This window comes from Miniopterus schreibersii, assembly GCF_964146895.1.
Source record: "Miniopterus schreibersii genome assembly, chromosome: 16".
In the NCBI taxonomy this organism is placed as follows: domain Eukaryota; kingdom Metazoa; phylum Chordata; class Mammalia; order Chiroptera; family Miniopteridae; genus Miniopterus; species Miniopterus schreibersii.
This window is the reverse complement of record NC_138116.1, coordinates 9,213,787-9,222,769: the sequence shown is the minus strand read 5'-3', so window position 1 is coordinate 9,222,769 and position 8,983 is coordinate 9,213,787.

Here is an 8,983-nt window from a genome sequence, read left to right as displayed (position 1 = left end):
TAAGCTCTATGAGCGCAAAGCCCCTTCTGACGGTCCTCTGCTAAATCCCTGGAGGCTCTGGTGCGTTAAAGATAGCCACTTCGTCTTGACCATTCCTCCCATCCAGAGGCATAATTTATTTCTCCACCCCTTAGAATTCGGGGCTGGCCTTGCATGGTAGCCAGCCTCCAAGAAGGTCCCCGCGGTCCTTGCTTTCTGGTCCTTCATGCCCTGTCATAGTCTCCTTCACTTTGAATGAAGGCTGGTCTGTGTAACAAAAAGATATGGTGGAGGTGACAAAGTCTGACTTCTGGGACCAGCTCATAAAGGGCACTGAGGCTTCTGCCTGGATCACTTGGATCACTCACTCTGGGGGAAGGCAGCCACTGTGCCATGAGGACACTCAAGCAGCCTGTGAAGAGGCCCATGTACAGAAAAACTGAGTCTTCCTGCCAACAGCAATCATCAATTTGCCTACTAGATAAGTGAGCCACCTTGGCAATGGATCCTCTAGTCCCAGTCAGGCCTTCAGATGAGTAGAGCTCTTGCTAACATTTTGACAGCACCTCATGAGATATCCCAGGACAGAACCACCCAGCAAAACTGCTCTATAATTTCTGACTAATCCACAGAAACCAAGAGATAAATATACATCATCGTTTTAAACTCCTAAGTTTGGGGATTATTTGTTATGAAGCAGTAGGTAACTAATACACTCAATGACTGGCTTTGACCAATACAATGCAACAGAAGTGGCATTCTGGGACTTTTGAGCCCAGACCTTTGGAGGATTGACAGCTTTCACTTGTTGGCTCTTGGAAATCAGTCACCACGCTTTGAGAAGCCCAAGCCACATGGAGAAGCCATATAGAAGAGAACCGAGGCATGCCAGGTGAAATGGCCAGGCAATCTCCCAGCCAACAGTCAACATCAACTGCCAGCTCATGAGTGAGCATTGGGAGGTTCTAGCTGAGTCTTGCCCCGGATGACCACAGCCCCAGTTATCACCATATGGAGTGGAAAGAACCATACAGCTGAGCTCAGTCAACCCACAGGAATGTGAACAATAATAAAATAACTACTGTTCTAAGCCTCTGAGTTTGGGGCCCATGTGGTGTGCAGCAATATTTAACCAAAACGCTGGCCCAGCACCTGGCACATAGTTGGCTCTTTAACAGTGTCTGGTGACTAAACAGATGACCTCTGCAAAACCAGAGGCTGGGCCATTCCATCTCACATCCTGCAAGCCTCCATCTCTATTGTTTTACGGCCGCTTGCCTGGCCGCCTGCCGCATGGCCTCACCTTACCCTGGTAGGAAGACTACGTCTGTGGTGTCTCTGTTCCTCACCCCAGGCCAGTTCCTTCTTCTTTCTTTCTGTGGCATGTACCCACTCTAGGCACCTGGGCCCCACGAAGCCCTGGTGATTTCGATCATGGGGCTGGGCCACTTGGCAAGAGATGAGCAGGGGCCCTCCATCTCATAGGCAGCACCTGCTCAGTTTAGCCAGAGGAAATTGGAAACACTCCCAACAGGTCCTTGGGACACACAGGCAAAGAGCAGAACAAATGCGAACTACATTTCCCGTCTACCTTCCTCGAGGCCATGCCCGAGAGTTGCCTCTTGGCTAGAAAATGACTGGCCTTTTTCACAGTATCCAGGGCCCTGGGCGAGTTTCCTAAAGTAGAGACAAAGTCTCTGGTTCACAGGCTCCCTTGTTTGCCACAGAGGTGCCATGATTTTATTAACGTGGCAGCTCAGGGTGGTAGATCTCTATCACTCCCATAAAATAAATTTTCAAAGGGCTGGAGAGGTCACGTAGCTAGCCTGAGGTCACAAAGCAAACCCTGCTTCCTGGTAGAATTAGAGTCGCCTTGTCCCTCCCATTTTCCAGTCACCCACCCCCATGCTCTTGCATCCACCCGTCACTCCTGTTACTCTGACAAGCCATGGTGTGACCCATTAAGCAATTATTCAGAAGAGCTATGGGCCCTTCTGACTATTAGTCATCCCCAAATAATTATCATCATTGTAGTTAGTAAGGCCTCTTTCATTAAGCTATGAAGGTCTGTCCCAGACTGTAGAAAAGCACCCAGTTTCTGGAGGCCGGGGTGGGGGCACCATGGATGATGTTCTCCATCTACGCAGCCAGGACATACTGATCAAACACCAACCGTATTCCAGATGCTCTGCGAGGTGACAGACGCATGTGAGCAAAAGCCAGGTCCTGCCTTCAAGGAGCAGGAGGTCTAGCGCCGAAGCCTTTCCTCCTCTCTGCGCAAGTTAGACTGGTGAACTTCACGTGCCCGGACTCGGCCCACGGTGTGGTTTTCACACATCTCAGGGCATCGGACGAAGCGCAGTGCCCTCCCCGGTGCTCCTGCCTTGCCCAGCCGCCTGTGCTCTCCCCTGGATGCCTGACAATCATCTCAGGTTCAGATCCTTCTGAGTTCATGGGCTCTGCCACCCCATCTTAGCGGCACCACTGCCCACCCATCTAACAATGAGCTATTGTCTTTTTAAAATATGTTTCTATGGATTTTTATAGAGAGAGGAAGGGAGAGGGAGAAGGAAGGAAGAGATAGAAACATCCATGAAACTGGTCACCTCCTGCATGCCCCCTACTGGAGGCCGAGCCCAAAAATCTGGGCATGTGCCCTGACCAGGAATCACACCAGTGACCTCTTGGTGCACAGGATGACACTCAACCAACTGAGCCACACCGGCTGGGCACAGTGAGTTCTTCTTGATTTCGTTCTTTCCTGGCCACATCTGATCCACGAGCAGGTCCTGGTTTGGGCACATCCCAACTCTATCTCAAGCCTGTCTGCTTCTCTCCGTCTCCACAGCCACCATCAGCTTTCATCTGGATTCTCTGCTTTTAATCTCACTCAGTGCTTCCACTTTAAGTTGATAATCACAGACCTCAAATGGGCATTCAACCCTGGCCAGCAAGCTTCTATTTCCTGAACAAATTCACTTTCCTACTCTCTGAGACAACCGATGGCTCTCTCTCTTCAGATACCCAACACCTCCCTCCCCACTCCGCTGCTGACCTCATCTCACCCTTCCCTGGAAAGGCAGGCCCAGCCAGCCTGAACTCCCCCAATTTCTGAGCACCGAGCACCGAGCACCGAGTCTACCTGTGGCATTCGCATCAGTTTCTACCGATGCCTTTCTAATGGTGTCTGGGCAACAGAGAAAACTTAGGTGCCAAAGTAAAATGCCTGAGAAGAAGATTTGCCCCTGCCCTGCAGGGATCTCGTCTGTGGGTGGAGGGCCAGGGAGGAGGTGCTCCCTGTGGGCAGCAAGCCGTGGGAGTGATGGGCTTGTGACAGCCCGGGGCCCAGCTGGCACGGCTCAGGCTCCCATGCAGCTACGATTGTATCTCAGTGACCTTTTCAAGAGCTTGGCTCTGAACTCATGCATCTGCTATAGTTCTGGTTAATGTTTACGCTGCCGGAGTGCCCAGGGAACAGCCTGACCCTCCTTGCCTATCCGCCCTGTCTGCAGGTCAATCAGTAGCGAACCCCAGCCCTTTCCCTCAAGCGCCATGTCCTTCCTCCCAGGCCTCTGCACCACCACCATACTCTTCCTCCAGGAAAGATGAAATTGAGCTTGTCACCCTCGTGAGCCATTCCCTTTGGCCCTGGGTTGTGACTCAGAGCGGCCTGGGTCCCTCTGGTCGTGTGCATCTTTTTGTGACACTTGTCAAAAGAGGGATTCAAGTAATTACTAGCATCTCTGTCCTTGAGCCATGAGCTCCAGGAGAACAGGGCTTGGATGGCGTCTCTCCCACTTCTGCAAGGCCAGGCCCATCAGAGACCCTCAACAGACGCTCGTTGCTGAAGGCGTGACGTCCACTAAGTGAGAGCAAAGGGCCCTCCTGGGCCTGTTGAACTTGGGGAAACACCCCTCAGCTCTTCCCTTCACCTGGGCCCTTAGGGACACGTGTTCTCTGCAGCTAGAGGCTGGAGAAGTCCTGTCTGCCTCCAGCTTTGTCCACCGTAAGGAAAGACAGAAAAAGTTCCTGCAAGCTGAGTTGAGACATTTTAGGCTAGAAACTGCTAGAATGAGCCAGAGTTCTTGTATGAAAAAGACATCATTTCTTTGTATGCCTCAGAAGCTTCAAACTGACAAGACCTATCAAGGAAACTGAGCAGCACCACGACAAAAATGAGGCGAAAACCCTCTCGTCTGAATCCTTAGGATGGAGTCTCCAAGGCCTGGGAAAAGTACAAAATCTGTCCCACATATGGTCAGAGGAGGGCGGTGGCTCCAATGTCTTTACATCCAACATTCACTGAACCTAATGGAACCCCACAGTAGTGTTATTTGTTTAAGAGAGTGAACTCTGTCTTAAAAGATTTTATTTCCTAAGTCACGTGGGATATATAAGGATAGGGAGAAATTCCTGTTTCTGTGGCCAAGCCAGGAAAGAAAGAGGGGCGGGGTGTGCTAAAGTTTGCTTTCCCTTCAGGACCCTGGGAGACTGAGAAACCAAGACCTACAGGGCGGGGTACCATGCTGTTTGCAGTCTTTTATCAGCCCCGTCTTTTGGATTTGTCCCGCAGGGGACCAGCTGCACTGATGCTGTGTGACAGGCCCAAGCCTGGCTGCTGACGCTGGCAGAGTTGGCCAGGCGAGGTGTGTGTGTTCTGCGGAAGGAATGCAGAAGGGTGGACAGAAAGTACCAGCCACAGGCAGGAGGGAGGGAGGGGGGGAGGGAAGGAGGGAGGGAGGGGGGAGGGGGGGAGGGAGGGAGGGAGGGAGGGAGGGAGGGAGGGAGGGAGGGAGGGAGGGAGGGAGGGAGGGAGGGAGAGGGGGGAGTAAAACCACAAAGAGGTGACCTCCCCCCAGGAGACAGTCTCCAGTGCTCAATGCTAACCTGCATCCATAAAACACAAAACATTTTGCTTTTAAAATTTAAAATGATAGACGAGTTTCCCTACTCCCCATTTCTAGAACTGGACAGTTCCAGAAACTTAACAAAGCGTGTACCAAAGGGCGGCTGGGAAGTGTGTGTGTGTGAAATTGTCGTAAGAGCATTGATTATAATTCAGAAGGGGATCCTAAAAAGTTTAAAAGAATGAGGACCAGATCTCTAAGACTCTTTCCAGTTCTATAATCCCTATTAAAAAATAAATAAAAGTTTTAGTAAAACAAAATTGACTCATATATTATGGTTTCAGGGAGACCTTAATTCTTGTTTGATGGCAAGAGTTGAGCAAAACTGTTCTAGAAAGCTACCCTTTTTCCCCCCTGCCTTTTGCACTAATTAGGCAGAATAGGAATTATAGGGCTGGCTTCTCTTGTAGATTTTAATATTCTCATAGCTATATTTTAAACTTTGTATCATAGAAAATTTTAAACATATTCAAAAGCAGAGAGAAATACATAACTGACACATGTGTACCCATAACCCAGCTTTATCAATGATCAATACAGGCTAATTTTTTTTACCTGCTTCTCCCCCAACAGGATTACTTTAAAGTAAATTCTAAATAATATTATTTCATTTGTAAATACTTTGCTCTGTATCTCTAGGAAAGATTCTTTAAAAAGACATAGCTACAATTAGCACGATTAGAAAATGAACAATAACTCCTAAATATCATAAAATATCCAGCCAGAGTTCAAGTTTTTCTGAAGTTTTTGTTTCATATCTGGTGCTGTGTATTTATCAAGAGCCTTAAAAATGTTTAGACTTGATAACTTAGCTTCCAGAAATATTTCCTGAATCCAGAAAAAGCTTTCTATATAAAGATGTTTTCTGCAGCTTTATTTATAACAATGCAATTAGGCAATAAATTAAATGGACTCATGAGGTGAGTGGTTAAGTAAGTTACAGTAAAACCCAACAAAATAGCGCTGTGATTAGAGAAGGCAGTGATGTTAGAAGACTCACTGCACCACTTCCTATGAAGACTTTTTGAAGCATCATTTTACCCACAGATAAAATATGAGTAATAATTGTATCCACCTAATGGGGTAGGCACTACCATTGTGAGGGCTGAGCAAAAATGCACATAAAACACTCAGCAAAGTGCTTGTCTGGCTCCAACTGAGCCCTTAATATATGGTCCCTGCACACAATGTGCCGCAATAAATGTGTTTATGAAGAACATGTAGTAAAACAGAAAATTATTATAATATCAAGTTTAAACACTACTAAACAATTATACTACATATAAGCACAACCATGCCAAGAAAAATTGTCCAGAGTTGATATATCAAAATAATAGTTTATCATTGAGTGATGATCTTCCCCAAAAATCTGCTTTTGAAAATGCAAAGCAATGCTAGCTCATTGCAGGAAAATTGGAAAGTGCAGAATAGGAAAAAAAATGTAAGCTTTGATCAATTAAAAAGAAGGAGATCTTATGATTTTCTTTTTAAAGTCCACACTACCTACCGCCCGCAACTATTGGCCGCCAAGCACTTTATTGCCACCTTGTGGTCAAACTAAGCAACTACTCTTAGACAAAAATCCAGGGAGGAATTAAACAGACGATGGGATCTCCCCATAAGTAGCATCAATGTCACCCTGGATCTTCTACCATGGGACCTCCAACCCAAGGCTCATCTCAGTCCGTGGACCCTGGGGGTACCCAGGGGACCTCATGTAATTGTCCGTAGGGGAGAAACATGGTTCAAGGATGTCATATGACTAGCCCGTTATGCATCCTGCCTGAACCTGGCTCTCCCATCTCCGAGCTAGTCTATGTTCAGCCCGAGACTTTCTGGAAACTTGTCTCCATCGTGCCCACCTTTCCTCGAGGAGCCCGCCTGCCTCAGTGTTTGCCACCAGTGCAGAGGAAACCCATTGACATGCCCACCAGAAACCCACTGGATAGAGGGGGGTGCCCTGGAGGAGCCTGCACCTGGGTTTTCAGTAACTGCACCCACATCGGGTCCTCCCGGGTCACCCCTGTCCTGCAGGGACTAACCCAGCTCTGCCAAGCCCCAGCTTCCTTTCAGGAGAGGGGAGGGAGCAGACCCACGGTTCCTGAAGACTGGCGCCTGGATCCGCTGCAGTGGAATCATTGGGGGAGTTTTGACGTTATGAGTTTCGTTGCTTCTGCCCAAAAATCCTGATGCAAGGGGTCAGGGTCCCTGCTGGAATTGCCAGTCTCTGTCTTCTAACTGGGGAGTCTGGGAAACTTCCTCCTGAGCGCAGCTTTGTTTCAAGGACATCCAAAAGTGACACATATGACATCGTGCGTAAGAGCAGGGCCCTGGAGGCAGACAGCAGATTTCCTCCTGGCTCTGCCCCTTAACCTGGCTCAGGCGGACTTTCTTCCTCTGCGAGATGAAGATGATAATGTTCGTGCAGGTTAAATTACTTATTATAATTATTTATTTTTACTTACATGTAATTATAGTTATTTTATATACGCAAAGCCCAACGTCCTTAAAACAGTGCCTGACACATAAGAGATGTTGTTGGTAGTGATTATTTTAACTGTTATTATTACCATTATATACAGATGGGTGACTTTAAATAACAATATTTTTTTAAAGATACGATTCTTAAATCTTTAAAAAGAACCTAGGGGGTATAGTTAAAATACAGGGTTCAAACCATCCCCTTACTTACCCTCCCAAGGTGAGCCCAGGCGGAACACTCAGGAAGGACAAGTTGCACCATCTACAGAAGTGACGGTCCCTGGGGAAGGATGCGTCGTGGGGGTTCCAGGGCATTTAGGAACAGGCAAGGACACTATGGTGACAAGGGTCATGTCTCAAAGCCCTGTGGCCAGCACCCGATGATACAGAACAGGGTTTCCTGAAGTGGGCACTGACACAGGCACTTGCAAAGCTCCTGGTAGTCCAGGGGCCAACATTGGTCACTAAGGTCGGTGGACCACACCACTGTTTTGACCCCACCCGTGATGAGTCAGCTGACATGGGTGCCCAGTGCTCTGGCTGTTCTGTTTCTTGAGCTTAAATCAATTAACTGTAAGTGAATTTCCTGGACTGCAGCCCTGTGCCGGTGGGGACTTCATCTCTCTCACCACTGTCTACTCAGCCCCCAGAATAACGGCTGCCAAACAGAATGTGCCAGCCATAAATATGTGTTGAATGAATGAATGAGAAATAAAACTGGCCTCCTGAATTATTTATCCAGGTCTTGAGGGCTTGGTTAGTGAGCCTGAAAGAAGTCAGCTGGCAAAGAAGTTTCCAGAAATGTAAGGCCTGAACTAAAGCACTGCCTGGAAGGATGTCCTGCTGATGAGTAAGACCCCCTCCCACCTTACATCTCTCTGCCTGGAGCACCAGGGCTCATGGGGGGGACAGACACAGTGCTGGGGGTGGTCAGAGATGGCCAGTTGCCGTCTGCCTCCATCCCCTCCAGGTCTGCTGGCTGAGTTTAAATACTTCTCTGGTACATCCAAGAAGGTTCACAGGTTGCCAGCAAGGATCAGGCCGAAGAGTGGCTTCCTCTGAAGCTCCATCACAGAGAAAGAAATGACATCTCAGAGACATGGATGAATGGCTGGTAGGAGGCGTGCAGGAGGCAGCTGATCGATGTTTTGCTTTCACATAGATGTTTCTCTCTCTCCCCCTCTCCCTTCCTCTCTCTCTAAAAATGAAGTTTTAAAAAATCTTAAAATCGACTGGGGTGGCGCTTGCAGGACTCTGAATATAAACCACTGAGTTGCATACTTTAAAAGGATGAACTCTATGGCATGTGAATTATATCTCAATCAAGCTGTTATTAAATATATATTATATCCATACATATATTTATGGCCATTACTCAGCCTGTGCCACTGGGGAGACGAAGATGGATGTTGCGTTGGCTATCTCCCCAATTTAAAATAGAATAATAGGAGATGAGCTTGGCTGGAAAGGGGAGTAAGCATGTAGCAGGGCTATAAATGAGACCTTGGCTTTGAGCTGTCAGATGCAAGGTGCTGATTAGGGCCGGTTATCTGTGTCCCTGCAAGGGGCCAGCCTGATCTCAATCTGTTTACTAAAGAGCAAGTGTGATGCTGTGG